At 33.9% G+C, this 18,730-nt stretch overlaps 1 protein-coding gene across 2 annotated transcripts in view; it reads right to left on the reverse strand.

The window, feature by feature from the left end:
- LOC132006862 (sulfotransferase 1 family member D1) overlaps nucleotides 1-12,340 on the reverse strand; it is a 34,661-nt gene extending 22,321 nt beyond the window's left edge. The window contains exon 1 of one of the 2 annotated variants that reach the window (XM_059384942.1): nucleotides 12,211-12,340. The gene's annotated coding sequence lies outside the window, so the exon portion shown is untranslated. The remainder of the gene's footprint in view (nucleotides 1-12,210) is intronic. The other variant, XM_059384935.1, reaches the window with a different exon arrangement.
- Nucleotides 12,341-18,730: the final 6,390 nt, after the last annotated feature.

Genomic DNA, 18,730 nt, shown 5'->3' on the forward strand with positions numbered 1-18,730 from the left:
TTTGACAAACTTCTCAAATCAAATTCTAAATGAAGTCTTTTTCACTGAAATATTTCAAAGGGGTTTTAAATTAATCAAGCTTATATGATATGTAATTTACATGAGAAGCATTGTCAAATAAATAATACTAAGCCTTCTTTATACTGTATTTGTAAGATTGTGGCACATGTAGATAAAGCTCATTCTGGTTCTGCAAAAACTGACCCCTCGTTTTCTGACTTTTGCCATCCTGATGGCCTTGAAACATAGCAATGGTTTGTTTCAAAATCAGAAAGTAAAATGAATAAATAATGGTTGTGAATTAAGGAATGTTAGGACTCTGGGAAAACCAAGACACCTGTTTGGTTCTTCCCAACTCCCTGACAAACCCCATTTTTCAGTTTTTACAGTTTTCTCCATAATGCATTTAAGATGACCCAAATTATGAAATTATGAACAGACATTGGTGGAAAGTCTTCTGCAAAACTGTAAAAGTAGTCTATCAGCGATGTCTGACTTTTCAGGTCCTTAATTTTGGAAAAATAATTTTTGTTCTCAGAGGACAGACTCCTCCCTCTGGACTCTTTGAACACCCACAGCTGGACTTCATTCAATTGCCTCTTAGTGTGGGTTACCTATATGAGCTAGTTATTGGATGAGTGTTTCCCAGATGGGCTGAAATTTCCCCTGCTGCAAGGCTAATGGCCCCACTGTAGCAAAGAAACTGTTGGAAATTGTGTTCCCCACTTGGAGTATACTGTGCATGATCTTTAGTGATGGAGGCACCCATTTCACTAGATAAATCTTATGAGCCTTAACAAAAAACTTACAAAGCTCTTAAAATTCTTTCAGTATAAAACCTTCTGCTGGGTCCCTTGTCATCTTATGTTAGTATGACCAATGACTGTAAATCTCTAATATCTTATGCTCAAGCCTGTTACCAGCAGGTTAAAGAAGGCTTTTGTATCTAAATTCATGGGGTCGTGCTGGTCATAGTCTGGATCTCAATGACTGGGTGTTGTAGAACCTCATCAGAGGAAAACAGCCTTCAAGCCCCATTAAAAAGAACCTTACTGAGTGCTCCTGACCACTGACACTGCTATAAAACTAAAAGGTATTATGCTTTGGGTACACATAGCTGAAGAAGGTTCCATATGACGCCTGGTCCTGTAGAGATGCTGAAGACCTCTACAACAAATTGATGAGGAAGAGAAGTAGCTGACATTGAGAGAGACTGCTTCTACCCAAGACAAAAAAGTCAGGACTTCATACTTTGGTTTTTTTAATTTTTTAATAAACATTTAATGTATTATTAGCCCCAGGGATAGAAGTCTGTGAATCGCCAGGTTTACACACTTTATAGCACTCACCATAGCACATACCCTCCCCAATGTCCATAAGGACTTCATACTTTAAAAATGAAACTCTTTCTTCTTTTCCTTTCCTTTATTCTGACATTACCCTGGAAAAATAATGCCCTCATCTATATCTCCCAGGTAATTGCTAAGTCAGGAAAGGAGGGATGGGGGTAACCATTTAAAAAAAAGAAAAAAACATTTATATGTCAAATCTGAATGAATATAAGTATCAAAAAATATTTTTTATAAAGATTCAAAAAAGAAAGACAGCAAATGGGGACATTAGGAAAGACCTGGAAAAGGATGGTAACATTTGAGATAATATATGAGGGGTTGGTAGTATTTTAATGAGCATAGACATTAGGATTATTCATGACAGTGTGCACGCATGAACAATGGTAAAGGAGAAGAGAAGTATAAGATATGTTCAAGAAAGGATGAGCGGATCATGTTGACTGAAAGTTGCTATAGGTTTAGGAAGGTGTCTCACGCATTCATTGACTCCTTTAATGATACCCAGTAAGTGTCATCCATGTGCCAACAATTGGTCAGGCAAAAGACAGTAAAGCTTTTTCCCCCTATAAAATTTTCTATCTAGTGGGTAATGAAAGACATTACTGAAAAATTGCCCTTATTGCGGACAGCTGTGAATGTTGGACTGCCCAGTTTGTATTCAATTAATAAAGAAACAAAGGGCCACTTAAGATTTTGAACAGAGGAATCATGTAATTGAATTAATATGGAAATGTGAGGAAGAATTAAGAAGTGATGAATGTAAATAAGGAAATTTATATAATTCTTCTTGTAACTTTCTGGTGCCCTTGCAATGATCAAATACAATATAAGTGATGAATTCCATATATTCTGAATTTCTCCTCTCTTGATTTCCATGTTATCAAATTCTGACTGATCTCCTATCTCTTTGTTAATTCTCAATTTCACAAAGGAATATTTCTATCTATTTAGACCAGAAGTGTCATTTCTCTTTGAAGTCCCATATTTGGCTCTCTTAGTTCCTCCAAAGTTCCTCAACTTCTCAAATTCAGTAACCGCAGTTTAACTTATTAGCTTTGCTCACCACTGAACTAGTTCTTGTCCTAGATTCTTTGTGTATCTCATATTCTGGTAATACCACATTCATTCCACTACTCAAGTCAGAAATCTGTGAGTCATCTTAGATTCCTCCTTCTCGAATCTCCTTAACCCAGATGGCTCATAAATCTGATTATTTTTATCTTTCAAGTATTCCTGGGAAAACAGCTTTTCTTTATGAACTAGCTTAGTGGTTTAGACTGTAAGGTCTGTAGATTCAAAGTTCATATGCCAGATTCATCATGTACTATCAGTGGGACTCTGGACATATCATAAACACAAATTTCAATTTCTTAATCTTAAAACAGAGTTAATTATTTATTCAATTTATAGAGCTATCTTGGTGAAATAAGATGATGCATATAATGTGTATATTGATAAAACATATGGTATATTTGGTAAGAGGTAGTCATTATTAATTATCATAATAGATATCATTATGTATGTATATAATATGTATATATCATTATTATGAGTGCCCCTAATTTGCCTTTCTTTATGTCCTTTTAGTCATCCACCTTGTACTGTGTCAATGGTCTTAAAATTAGTTTTAGTTTCTTATCTCCAAACTCAGTTCCTCTGCCTCCACCTGCCAACTACCAGTATGATCTTTAAAACCTGATCACAACCCCAAAGTCAAAAGGATAAAGTGTAAAGAACTTTCCCCTAGTTTTCACATTTAATCTCTGCCACCCTGTTTATCTCTTCCTCACTTGGACGTTAGCCTCCAGCAACAAGACAATGAAAAAAACCATCTCTATCTCTCTATCCATTTCTCCATCTGTATAGATAGCTCCACCCCTCACATCCAACTATGACACCAGCATTTTCTGTCTTGGAGATGATACTCCTCTCTTGTGTATCTGGAAAACTTCTATTCACTCCTCAAAATCTTACACAAATTTCACATCCTCTGAGAAGACTTCCTAGTGACCTAAAGACAAAATCAATTACCTTCTTTTTTCCATTTCCATATCCTGAATAGACTGATACTACTTCACATATTTCAGTGTGTTGTTATTATCTGTTTGCAATGTCTGTTTCCTTGATAAGAATTTAGATTCATTGTCCCAATATTGGAACAAATATTTGAGTTTGTAATCCCAAAGCCTTTACTTTATTGATACAGATAAGCATACTGAAATGAAATGAAGCTTATGCAATATTCTAGGTGGGATAATCAGGGATTAAATTATTTTATCTTACCACTGTAATTATAATTATTAAGCCAGCACTTTGGGATGTCCTGAAAAGTATCAGTAAGTCATACATCCGATTGAGAAGGAGCTTGCATTCTAAATCATTATGCAAAATGCACACACATTTACACACATTTACAGAGCCCTGCTTTAATGAAGCATTTTGTTATTTAATTCCTCATAAAAATGCTCTAAGTTTAGTCCTATTATACCCATTAATAAAGGGGGAAATTAGTATAGAGGAACTTGCCCAGATCATACCCGTCAGTAAGTAGCAGGACTGCGTTTGAACCCTGATAGTCTTGATTGCAAGGACGGTGATCTTAATCACTGTCCTATACTACCTTCTAAGTCTAAACAATGAAGACAATTCCTAATACAAGGTGCCGAATTATGTGGAGGTAGTCACCTAATCTGTAGAACAAAAGGTGTGATTTGATTTTGACCGTGAGGTTTGGCTAATAATAGATACAGAAGACTATTCTAGTAGAAGACAGGAAAAAAACAGTAATCCTTTCTACCCAATGTCTCACACACACTAAAGTATTTTATAACTACATAGAGATATCATCTGCTAAAATGCATATGAAATGATTTTTAGAAAAACTGAATCATGCTAATGACTTGTTTTAATAATATTTATCCTCGTTTATTCATATGTTTCATCTAAAATTTTATTTGGAACAATTTCTAAGGGGAGAAATTCTACATTTTTAACTTTGTTTCATGTGTGAAAACTGTATAATGAAATATTTTAGTTTATATACAGTTTTTTGTAACTTTTGGAATATTTGTGTTTTTAACAATATTTGGTTATTATAAATTATATATTAAAGGTGATCAGTGGATGTATTTTAATATTTCCTCAATCTAATTCAGATTTTGCATGAGCTTAATATTCTAAATTAGCATCATGACTCCTAAAAAGCTCTAAGCAGAAGTATTTGTGTAAAACATGCAGTCATATTTAACTTACCTTTAAACTCCTGAGAGCTTTAAATGAATATCCCCAAGTTAAGAATCAGAGCCAAAAAATCATTAAAAGAATGGTATATTTGAGTTGCGTAGAACTTACTATGTGAGAGAAATTGAGTTGATAAGAGCTCAGGATATGTTGAAAGAAGATGATTGTTTCCCTTGGGTCTCTTTTGTTTACTTCTCTGAAAATGTCCCTTGAAATTTAACTTCCTCTGGAAGATCATTATAAGCCCTTGGAAACTACTTAATATTCTTTGCACTGATAAAAGCTAATGTTAGACCATGTTAATTGAACAAAACAATTGACTTTCATGCCCATTAATGAGTTAAAATAATGAAATCTTGAACCTGAGGATATGATATGCCTTAACCATAAAAATATTAATATTAAGGTCACAATAATCAATACATTATTCTCCTGGAAAGTGACAATATTTTGATATTCAACAGATTCTTGGTCTAAATGGGACAGATTTTATTAACTCCTTTTTAAATGTGTAAAAACTCAACTGTTTCAACAATACAAGGAACCTGAAGAGAGACATTTGGGCACACACATCTCTCTCACGACTCTCTCTATATCAGCAGTAGAGCCCTGAGCTACTCACCTCATATTTCTGAGCCATATTTTACCTGTCTAAAAAATGTGGGAAATGCACGAAATTGTCACTCCTATTTGTTTCACCTCTAACATTACATAATTCTAACTAAAATGAATATATGCTTTAAGTCACAAAAATAGAAACAAGAAAGGAGGAAGATGTTTAACAGAACACTCTATTGCGAAAAAATTCTGTTAGGAGCCAATAATTAAAACACTGCATCACTTCGATCAAAATTCAAAGTGCACATTTATAAAAGCTTCCCACTCATGAAATCTCAAATAATACAGAATATTCTATATTTCTCACATGACCTTGGAAATTTATCTCTGTAATAAATTATCCAATTAGTTGCCTTTTGGTTGTTGTTTTTTGTTTATTTGCTGTATACACAGAAATGAGAACATGTTCTTTTCCCACACATTGTATCTTACAAATGATTGTAGCTTATGTTGTCAAATTAAATGGCCAAGATAATATGGTTTAACATTAAGGCATAATAAATGAAGAATATTAAGATTTATGGGCACTTATAGTCATTATAATTTCCACATTGTGTTTTTCCATTTCAACTTAATAGCTTTGAAATTCATATTATCACTGGAAATCTTCAGAGTGTAAGAAACTTGCCCTATGACATAAAACGTATATATGGTAAAGTCAGATTTCAAATCCTGGATATTAACACATCTAATGGTGAAATCACTCACTTTGTTGCTGGAAAGGCCATGGTTAGAAAAATCTAGAACTTACCAAATATGCAGTTTTGGGCAAGTGAACATTTTTTGAGCATAGAACACTTTATCTGACCAGATAGTATCCATTTCATAGAATCATTGTCATTGTGTCATGGTCATTGTTACAATCTCATAAATGAAACTAACTAGAATTTAAATAAAACTTGAAAAAAATCTCATAAATGAAATAATTTAATGTGTATGAAAATGCCACATGCTAACATGTATTTCTAAAAGAGTTATCATATTATCACCATTTATACCCTCATAATCTCAAAATTCATCCTCTTTTTAAATTTCAACCCTGACTCAAATCAGGAAAAAAAAAAAAATTCTCTTTCACCTGAGAACTATTCTGTCCCATGACAAGAGATTATGGGTCAGTCCCATGAAAAGAGATTATGGGTCAAGGTTTTTATACTTAATCTACACTTTATAATCAGTCTTGAGCAAGTAATTAACCCTAAAAGTGCTTGGCGACTTTAGCCTTTAAGTGGAGATAATTGCATCTGCCTGTCTTCTCCATCTCATACAGACATTCCCAAGTTAGATGGACCCTATTACTTGATATCCTCAGGCCCTCTTTGTACATAGGCAGGAAGTACTGGATGTCATCTGCTTCCAGTCACTCTTTTATCGCCCAAATCTTTTATATAAGAATTTGATGGGGAAGAGTTAATTATACTCTTCTCCATCTGCAATCCCCAGGGCCTAATAAAATCCAGAAAACAGCTCTCCAGTACCATAGCAATGGAAGAAAATGGTGAGGTCATCATTTCAGTTCCTGAAGCATAAACAACTCTGCTTTAAATTGGGTCGGCTTGTTTGTAAGCCTAAATGAAATGTTAGGAATAGGGTAACAAACATGTATCTTCTTTAAAAATATAATTGTGTCATATGTGCTTGTGTATGGTTTTTTTTTTTTTTCTTTAGGTCTATTTTGCTTTGTTTCTTTCTTTAAAATTTGGTTTTTCCGTCACCATGGTGCTGTATGATTTTACCTGAAAAGTAGGAGATTTGGATTTCTCCTGCAGAAAGATAGTATCTACAGAGTTGGAAAAGAGTTGAATAAAAGTTTCTGTTTTATAAGATCAAAAGGGGCAGGGGTAGATAGGAGAAGGTAGAGAAATAAACATTTCAGGAGCACCTACAATGGATTGGAGCCAGTTTTCAAAAGGACCTTTCAAATGTGATTTTGAATAATTTATGTAAATTTTCTTTGCCAGATTATTCTCATCTGTAAAATGGGAATTATTTTATGTCCCATCACATTGAATAGCTGTAAAAATTAAATAAGTAGGGATGCCTGGGTGGCTCAGTTGGTTAAGCATCTGCCTTTGGCCCAGGTCATGATTCCAGTGTCCTGGGATTGAGCCCTATGGCCCCTGCTCAGTGGGGAACCTATTTCTTCTTCTCTTTGCTGCCCCTCCTCTTGGTCCTGTTCATGTGCACATGTGTGCACATGCACATACTCTCTCTCTCTCAAATAAATAAAATCTTTAAAAAAGAAGGAAGGAAGTATTTGGAACAATGTTTGACACAGAGTAAAGATCAATAGAATATTAATAATAAAAATAACTTGAATAATAATTTACATTTATAACAATATTTGAGATAGATATTATTTATCCTTGTCTTTCAGAAAAGGAAACTGAAGCTTGGAGATGTTATAAGCAATTCCCAATATCAAACAACATGTACATAGTGAAGTAAATAATCATAACCACAGGCAGTAATTTCTCTGACATCAGTCATAGCAACATTTTTCTAGATATGTCTCCTAAGGCAAGGGAAACAAAACCAAAACCGAACTATTGGGACTACATTAAAACAAAAAGCTATTGCACAGCAAAGAAAACCATCAATAAAACAGAAAGACAACCTACTAAATGGGAGTAGATATTTGTAAATGATATATCCAATAAGGGGTTAATATCCAAAATATATAACTAATTTATATACTCAATACCAAGAAACAAACCAACTGATTAAAAAATGGGCAGACGACCTGAATAAACACTTTTCCAAAGAGAACATACAGATAGCTAACAGACACATGAAAAGATGCTCAATCTCATGAATCATCAGGCAAATTCAAATCAAAACCACACCAGTTAGAATAGCTAAAATCAAAATGATAAGAAACAAGTGTTGATGAGGATGTGGGAAAAAAGGAAGCCTTGTGCATTGTTGGTGGGAATATATACTGGTCCGACCAGTGTGGAAAACTGTACTCAGTTTCCTCAAAAAATTAAAAATAGAAATACCATACATCCAATAATTCCAATACTGGGTACCTTCCCAAAGGGGGGCAAAAAAAAACACCAGTTCAAAAAGATACATGCTTATCCTGTTTATTGCAACATTATTTACAATACCCTAGATATGAAAGCCACCTAAGTGTTCATCAATAGATATGGACTACTTATAGAAGATATGGACTACTTATCAGCCACAAAAATAAAGATGAGATTCTGCCATTTGAGGCATCACGGGCAAACCTAGAATGCATTATGCTAAGTGAAATAAGTCAGAGAATGATTCCACTCAAAAGTGGATTCTAGGGGCACCTGAGTGGCTCAGTGGGTTAAAGCCTCTGCCTTCGGCTCAGGTCATGATCCCAGGGCTCTCTGCTCAGCAAGGAGCCTGCTTCCTCCTCTCTCTGCCTGCCTCTCTGCCTACTTGTGATCTCTCTCTCTGTCAAATAAATAAATAAGATCTTAAAAAAAAAAAAGTGGATTCTAAAAAAAAGAAAAGAATAAACAAAGAAAAAGAAGAATCAGAACTATAAATAGGGAGAACAAACTAAACTGATGGTTGCCAGAGAGAGGGGTATGGGTTTGGGCAAAATAGTGAAAGGGAGAGGGATAATACAGTCTTCTAGATATGGAATGAATATATCATGGGAGTTAAAGGCACAGCTTAAGAAAGAGGCAATGATATTTTAATAGTCGTGTAACAGAACAGATGGTAGCTACACTTGTGGTGACCCTAAATAATGTATAAACTTGTCAAATCACTGAGATGTACACCTGTACACCTGTGTCATCTATACTCAGAAAAATATCATAACCAGTTTCATGGATTCTGAAGACCATCTTGTTCCTTTTTTGTTTTATTTTTGTTTTTCAGTTGAATAATTAGGTTTTGCTTCTTTAATTTGATAGGAAAGTATTTAAAGTTTTGAATTTGTCCCTGGTCAGTTTTGGCCAAATCCCAGAGACTTTAATATTTCCAGGTTTTATATACATTTACAACATAATTTGTATTTAATTATATGATGACTGCTAACCTATAGATTATTTTTTTAAAAAGTATTTGATTTACTAATTTAATTTGTTGCATATTACAATAATTTTTAATTAGATTCTCTATGTTAATCTGCTGGTCTAAAGAATGTAAACACCATAAATTTTGTATTTTATATCTGATTGTGATCAATTTGTCGCAAGTTATGTTGTCTATTGATAGTATAAGCATAAATATGTGCATATATATATGCATATGTACAAATGAATTCAATATCAATATATTTTTAAATCTCTAAAATCTTTTAAAAATTTAATCTATTAGAAGATTAATATTGTTTAAGTTTTCTCTCTGTACATGTTTCTATCAATTTCTTTCAAATTTTTAACATATGCAGTATATGAATTTTTTTTACTTTGGACATGTGATTGTGTTTATTATGGAATATAATATTTATTATCATAGATTCACCTAACACTTAATCCTTTTGATTCCTATCTTATGAGACAATAGCATTGTTACTTTTGTCTTCTTGGTCTATATTTGTTATGTTTCTTAACTCATCCTTTAGAAATTTGATATATATGTGTGTGAGTACTGAAATACTGGTGTAGAGATAAGTGTGTGTATATATGTGCATATACATATATATGTATGTTTTTTGTTTTAAGGTTTAAACCAACTTGAGCACTTTTGCTAACAGAAGTATTTCATCATCCTCCTTTAAAATATTTCCTTCTTCACCTAGGTGGCTCAGTCGTTTAAGTGTCTCCTTTCAGCTCAGGTCATGATCTCAGGGTCCTGAGATTGAGTCCCACATCAGGCTCCCGGCTCAGCAGGAAGTCTGCTTCTCTCTCTGCCTGTTGCTCACCTTGCTTGTGCTTGTGCTTGCTCTTTCTCTCTCTCTCTCAAATAAATAAATAAATAAATAAAAATTAAAATGTTTCCTTCTTATCTGTCTACAACTTCTATGGGTACTGTGATTTTTATAGCCAACTTTCTTTGGAGGCTAGGATACAAAATTCAGTGTCTTTGAGAAATAATGACATTTATGTAGACTGAAAGCATTGAATTCTGCGAAGTTGAGAAGAATGGAGGTAGATCAAGCCTTAAATCCACATTGCCAAGAACACAGTGGCCCATGTGGCTATATCAGACATAAAGAAATTTATCTGAGCAATCTCAGATCCCTTATTACCAAGTCTTCTCCAAAACAATAAGTTTCTCTTCTCTGTCCTCCTCCTCTCTAAAATCTATTCTTAAGATGTGGTGCTATGAGATATGATACAACATGTACATTGTGAAGCTTAGCAAAGCTTCAGTTCTTCACAGAAGTAGATGGCTTTGGCTCAGTTGTGCATCTTAGACAGGAACATGTTAGGTTCTGCCTGGACACAGATCCTTGAAAGTATTCTGCAAAATTATAAAAGCTTGGAAAGCTACTGCCTATTGACTTGAAATCAGTTTCAAACTCTTTTAAGTTTATTTCTATCAAGTTTCAGAAGACAAGAGGAAGTTGCTCTTAAATGCAATGAAGAAAGAAAAATTTGTCAACATTCCAGAGAAAACAGAGTCTAATTGTTGTTGAAAAATACCCTCTGTATACTCTCAGCCATCATGAAATACTAAACGAGTCATGTGACCGCAAATGAACTTTTTTTTTTCCCTTAAGCCACATAAAATAGGTATCATATGATACTACAGGCTTCAACTACATTATCCCCATTTTCAGTGGGGGATAAAGTGATTTTAAAGTTCGGTATAGCTTTATACATGTCGATAGCTAACAAATCTACATAACATTAAAGTAAAAATATATATTTTTTGGAACATTTTCAGAACACTGACTTACAAATTTTCATGAATCTGAGGAAAATATTTGTATCTTTTTAGAAAAAAGAAAATGACTATAAACATTTATCCATTGAACAACTTGCATTGGTTGGTCACAGACATTAATTTAAATACATTAATTCAACTTAACTAGAATTGCTTTAATCAAAGTATTTGGATTTAAAGTGTATTAAACTTTTTCATCTGTTATTAAAATGTAATGCTTAATATTCTCATTACTACAATAAGAATTTAATGATATCAAGTAAGTCTTCATTCATTAGGACTTTCTCTACTGACACTGGGTTCTTAGACTATTGCTTTGATAATAAATCCAGGGGAAAAGTCGAAGAGCTTTAGAAGAGACCATTCTGAAGTAACTATTCATTAAAGTGACAATAGAAGTGTGCATGTGAAAAAAAAATACAACATAGCTCAACTCTTACCAAAATTTATGGAAATTGAAGAACACATCGCTCTAGTGGCTCTCTAATTTAAAAATTAAAAGAAGGTCATACATGTATTGTAATGAAAAACATGCCATATAGTCAAATTATATTTAAAAAAAAGAAATAAAGCAGTCATCAATGGAAAATGCATTTATCTAACATCTGTACAATACAATTCTTTGGGAATCTCAAGAAGTACACAAAAGCTGACTTGTATCTTTGCCTAGCAGTGGACCATACAAGAATATTCTTTTAAACTAAACAGAAACTGAGAAGGTGGATGATTAATAACCTTTAAAACTGTGTTTTAGGGGGCGCCTGGGTGGCTCAGTGGGTTAAGCTGCTGCCTTCGGCTCAGGTCATGATCTCAGGGTCCTGGGATCGAGTCCCACATCGGGCTCTCTGCTCAGCAGGGAGCCTGCTTCCTCCTCTCTCTCTCTGCCTGCCTCTCTGCCTACTTGTGATCTCTGTCAAATAAATAAATAAAATCTTAAAAAAAAAAACAAAAAACAAAAAACTGTGTTTTAGCTTTACAAAGCTAAAGTTAGTAGAGTAGACAACGCGACACAATTTTAAATATGGAAAATAATCCTGCGAGTTTCTGACAGAAAATCTGGACCTAAGAACCCCAAATATTTCCCTTTGTATAGTAAAACATCCACACTAGAATTTTCCATTATTGACTTTCTCATTTTTCAGTTGTTAAATTAGTTGTATAGTGGCAAGTCACTTACCAGATGCCTGTCTTGAGGAACTGGAAGTCCAGATTTTGTTTCTACAGAAATTGAGTACAAGAAATTTCCCTCTGTATATTGTTTAGGCAACCAAGACAATTCATCTAAGCATTAAGAAGGCAAACGTTAAAGTCTGTAGACCTTTATGAGGTTAATGATTAACTGTAGAAAATCTATTACTGGTTTAAGGATTAAATGCTTAAGTAAGGCTCTTTGTTATTACTTGTGGTAGTAGATAGAAACAAAGAGCCCATGGAAATCTCCTAAATCTGGCATTCAGAATTAACTCCTATGTGTAGTAAATAGAAGCCTTTATTTTTACTTTTGCTTCTGACTACAGCTGTAAAAGCCATACAAAACAGCCACATGATGTTTCATGGCTCCTGTGCTCTCATTAGTAACCCTGATTTAAAGGTGCTTTATCTGTACCTCTAGAACTGCATGGGCAAGTCAAACCAGCAGGAACATGTTCCCTGGGTAGAAATGGGGAAAAGGATGGGAAACCCAGGAAAGTTGTAATATATTCTTTTCCTTAAATGATACCTGTACTATGCAGAATATATCTGCATATCACTTTTTTTTTTTTAAGATTTTATTTATTTGTCAGAGAGAGAGAGGGAGCGAGGATCATGACGCTGGGATCATGACCTGAGCCGAAGGCAACTGCTTAACCAACTGAGCCACCCAGGCTTCCCCTGCATATCACTTTTTTAAGCTGCTGGTAATAGTGATGACTGTAGTAAAAATTCTGTTTCAAAATAGAAAAAAAAAATGGTTTGAAACTATTGCCATTTTCCATCTAATCAAAATATTATCTATGATGTGGTTTCTTTTGTCTCTAGATCTTTATAACGTACTGCTGACAAAGGGCAAAATAATTTCAATCTGTGAATTTATCAGTCTGTACAAAAATGGAATTTGAAGTTGAAACCTCTCATCAACAAAGTATAAAGATGTAATTAAGTATGACGATCTAAAGTATAAAGATATATCATTATCCTTTGTGAACATCCCAGTGTTTTTGACTGTACTGGAAAAATCTTAAGATTTGATCTTGTAGTCTGCTTCAGGGAAGAAATTAAGAAACAACCTGAATGTCACACTGCTATGGAATTACAGGAAGGCAAAACAACTGGAGACAATTAGATACTTTTCACAGATTAGTCTGAAAAACAGTGGAAAATATTTCTAGTTTGCCTTCCTCCAGGCTTTACAGCTAGAAAATGATCCTCAGGCTCTTATCATGTCTCCAGTTATGTCCCTTAAAAGAGATTGGAGATTTAGTAAAGCTAATACAATCTCTTTTGACAGAACTTCCCTAAATGGTTGCTAAGTTGGAGACTAGTTTAATATTCTTCCTATGAGCAGTTGCTCTAAAGTATCTGCAATAAATATGGCCATTCACTATATCATAATAAAGGAACTAACCAACAAGAAGATCTAACAATTGTAAACATACATGCTTCCAACTTGAGAACATCCAAATATATAAAACAAGATAATAATACAATCATAGTAAGGGACTTTAACGTCCCACTTGCATCAATGGACAAATCATCTAAGCAGAAAATCAAAAAGTAAATAATGGCTTTGAGTAAAACACTGGACCAGATGTACTTAACAGATATATTCAGAACATTTCATCCTAAAGCAGCAGAATGCACATTCTTTCCAAGTGCACACAGGATACTCTCCAGAATAGAGCACATATTGGGTTACAAATCAGGTCTCAACAAGTACAAAAGATTAAAATACCATGCATCTTTTCTGACCACAATGCTATGGAACTTGAAGTCAACCACAAGAAAAAATTTGGAAAGATCACAAATATGTGGAAGTTAAAGAACAGTTTACTAAAGAATGAATGGCTCAAACTGGAAATTAAAGAATAAATAACAAAAATAGAGAAGCACATGAAAATGAAAATATGCCAATCCAAAATCTTTGAGATGCAGAAAAAGAGGTCAAGGGAGGGAGGTGTATAGGAATATAGGCTTATCTCAAGAAGCAAGAAAAGTCTCAAGCATGTCTCCTACCCTTACACATAAAGGAGCTAAGAAAGGAACATAAAACTAGCCAAAAAGGGAAGTAATAAAGAAGAGAGCAGAAATAAATTATATAGAAACTAAAAAAGAGAAAAACAAATGGTGAACCATGAGAGACTATGGACTCTGAGAAACAGTCTGAGGATTTTGAAGGGGCGGGGGGTGGGAGGTTGGGGGAACCAGGTGGTGGGTATTAGAGATGGTACAGATTGCATGGAGCACTGGGCGTGTGCAAAAATAATGCATACTGTTACTCTGAAAAGAAATACAAAAAGAAAGAAAGAAACAAACAAACAAACTAGGAGATGATTCTTTGAAAAAAATTAATAAAATTGAAACCCCCAGCCAAACTGATAAAGGGAGAGAGAGAGAGAAAGGACCCAAATAAATAAAATCACAAATGAGAAAGGAGAAATAACAACCAACAACAGAGAAACAGAAGCAATTATAAGAGAATATATGAAAAACTATATGCCAACAAATCAGACAGTCTGAAGGAAATGGATAAATTCCTAGAAACATGTAAACTACAAAAGCTGAAACAGGAAGAAATAGAAAATTGAAAAGACACGATCAGCAAAGAAATTTAATCATATCTGATAAAAGGGTAGTATCCAAAATATATAAAGAACATATGAAATGGAACACCCAAAAACAAATAATCCAGTTAAAAATTAGGCAGAAGACATGAATAGACATCTTTCCAAAGAAGACATACAGATGGCTAAAAGGCACATGAAAAGATGCTCAACATCACTCGGCTGAAATACAAATCAAAACTACAATGAGATATCATCTCACACCAGTCAGAATGTTCTTACACTGTTGGTGGGAATGCAAACTGATGCAGCCACTCTGGAAAACAGTATGGAGATTCCTCAAAAAGTTAAAAATAGAACTACCTTATGACCCAGTAATTGCACTACTATATGTTTATCCAAAGGATACAAAGTACTGATTTGAAGGGATACATGCACCCCGATGTTTCTAGCAGCATTAGCAATAATAGCCAAACTATGGAAAGAGTCAAATGGAGAAGAAGAAGTGATCTATATCTGTACCTATATCTATCATCTATCTATCTATCTATCATCTATCTATTTATCTATCTATCTATATATGAATGATGGGATATTACACAACCATTAAACAGAATGAAATCTTTCCATTTGCAGTGATGTGGATGGAGCTAGTGAGTATTAGGTTAAGTGAAATAAATCAGAGAAAGACAAATACCATATGATTTAGCTCCTATATGGAATTTAAGAAACAAAACAGGTGAACATGGAGTGGAAGAGAAAGGGGCTAACCCTTTCCCTTAACTGTAGAAAACGAACTGAGGGTTACAGGAGGAGAGGTAGGTGGGGAGGTGGGTTAAATTGGTGAGTAGGATTAAGATGCGCACTTATGATGAGCACTGGGTGTTTATGGTATGTACATAATGAATCACAATATTCTACATCTGCAACTAATATTATACTATATATTAACTAACTGGAATTTAAATAAAGACTTGGGAAAAAAAGAAAAATAAGTAAATCTTTAGATTTACTTTAGAGACAACTTTGGTTTTGATATTTGGAGAGTTGGACAAAATTACTAAGTAATTCAATTAAAATTAATGTTCGGGTGCATGTGTCCCTTTGGATCACTACATTTGTATCTTTAGGGTAAATACCCAATAGTGCAATTGCTGGGTCATAGGGCAGTTCTATTTTCAACATTTTGAGGAACCTCCATGCTGTTTTCCAGAGTGGCTGCACCAGCTTGCATTCCCACCAACAGTGTAGGAGGGTTCCCCTTTCTCCACAAAACAAACTGAGGGTTGCCGGGGGGAGGGGGTTTGGGAGAAGTGGGTGGGATTATGGACATTGGGGAGGGTATGTGATTTGGTGAGTGCTGTGAAGTGTGTAAACCTGGTGATTCACAGACCTGTACCCCTGGGGATAAAAATATATGTTTATAAAAAATAAAAAATTAAAAAAAAAAATAAAAAATTAAAAAAAAAAATTAATGTTCAACAGTTTCATGAGTTGACATAAATAAAAAAATAGCATTTTCATTGGTAAATCAGTAAGGAATTTTTTTTAATTCTTCTGATAACAGATATACATATGTACCTGGATAGACATTCATTCATTCATCAAATACACATGAATACTACAGTGAATAAGTCTCCTTTCTATGCCCTTTGTTTTGATCAGTGAATAACACAAACTCCATGGATACAGGGAGGTAAGCCTATATTCCTATACACCTCCCTCCCTTGACCTCTTTTTCTGCATCTCAAAGATTTTGGATTGGCATATTTTCATTTTCATGTGCTTCTCTATTTTTGTTATTTATTCTTTAATTTCCAGTTTGAGCCATTCATTCTTTAGTAAACTGTTTTTAACTTCCACATATTTGTGATCTTTCCAAATTTTTTCCTGTCTCCATGGAGTTTAATTTGATTTGGGTTAGAGAGAGACAAAAAAAAAAATGTTATTCTTGGTTCCTTGGTCAAACTTGAGTCTTAATTTTACCATTTTACCATAATTACATCTTAATTTTACCATTTCTCTTTCTTTGTAATCGATTAGTATTTTCTGGAGAGATACACTTAGTATTTGCAATATCCTGTTCCATACTGGGTTTGTTACATACTGTAGTGTAACAAATTACCCTAAAATTCAGTGGCTTAAAACAACAAACATTTATTATCTTTATTATCTTGCACAGTTTCTGAAGGTTAGGAAGCTAGAAATGATTTAGCAGGATGGTTCGGTCTTAGAGCTCTCACAAGTTTATAGTCAAAATGTGGGTGCTCCAATAATCTAAAGGCTCAATTTGAACTCAAGAATTCAATTTTAAGATGCTTGATTTGCATCATTGTTGGCAAGAAGCCTCAGCTTCATTCTGGTCAGTGACAGATGATCTCATTTATGTGCCATGAGGGTCTGTCTACAGAGCTAAGTGTACTTATGACAGGACAGCTTTTTTTTTCCCCCAGATGTTAAAGGGATAATTTTTTTAGTTGAAATGAAATTGACATATAACATTAGATTAATTTCAACATAATGCAATATTTGGATATATTGCAAAAATTACCACAATAAATCTACTTAACATCTGTTGCCATACATAGATACAAAATTCTTTCTTGGGATGAGAATTTTTAAGATGTACTCTCTTAGCAACTTTCAAATATTCAAGACAGAATTATTATTATTATTACTATTATTATTATTAGGAAGGCTTATATAATCTGTGTTTTAAATGAGTCCTAAAAACTTTAGGCCACAAAAGTATGCAAATTCCTCTTTTTATTTCTTTCCCTTGAAAGTGAAAGCATTGCTAAGGGCTAAGAAACTACTGGGGTCTGGCAGGCAAAAGTGTGCTTGGAGAATGAGAAAGTGGCAATGAGGCCAGGGGTCAAGTAGGGGGAAGGTCAGAGAAGGTGGCCAAGATGATCATAGGGTTGGGGGAACTGAGCAAACAAATAAGTACATTAAAGATAGTGGAAACAAATTTAAAATTTTGGAAAATAAGAAGGCTAGACAATCCCTTGAGGTTTTAGATTTGTAGGTATTAATATAAACTTGTATTTTTTTATAATTAGTATAGTCAGACTTAGAAATAAATGTATATGTATTTATAAAAATGCACATGTGTGTGTGAATATCTATGTTCTTTGTATTTGTGAATGCATAGTGAAATTTAATGAAACATTCAGAAAAAGACACCGGAGAAGGGTAAAGTGAAAAACTGGATGCAGTAGTTATAGACAATTCTCAAATGCTTCCGACATAAAGAAGAACAGAAAAATGTAGGACTATCTGCAGGATGTTTGATGCAAATATTTGTTGTGTTTTAAATTGTAAGATATTCCAACATTTTTGCTGATGGGAACTGATCATGCAAGAAGAGAAAATAATGAGGATACAGAGAGAAATAACAATTGCTAAACTAGATGACAGTTGAAGAATTTAGTGCACAAGTAGAGAGGTTGGCATTACTCAGATACCAAGGACTGTTCTTCTGCAGTAAAGAAAATTCAGATTTTAAGGAGAGACATTTTTGTTGTTGACGGTGGAGAAGTTATTTTTTTATTTGCAATTGAAAGAAATAACAAAAATCCTTAAAGTACTTTTTCTAATTCCAGTACTCATATTTTTTAAAAACGTGTTTTTTAATTTTGATACAGATTAACCCTAGATAAAGATTTTAACTCCCAACACTTGTCTTAATATACTTGTATATTTAATGTAAGCTAAAAGACACTTGTTTCTAGCAATGTGATTATGTAGATATTTTGAAAGACAGTCAACAAAGAGCAAGTAAGTTATGGATAAAATATACCATTTGGCGCATTCCTGGACTTTCTAAAAAATAAAGTGATTATACACTTCCAAAAATGGAAGAAAGAAAAAATTAGAGAGGCTGGCAAATTACAGCCTTCAGACCAAATCTGCATTTCCATTTGTTTTTGTAAA

Source organism: Mustela nigripes, chromosome 1 (assembly GCF_022355385.1).
Source record: "Mustela nigripes isolate SB6536 chromosome 1, MUSNIG.SB6536, whole genome shotgun sequence".
Classification (NCBI taxonomy): domain Eukaryota; kingdom Metazoa; phylum Chordata; class Mammalia; order Carnivora; family Mustelidae; genus Mustela; species Mustela nigripes.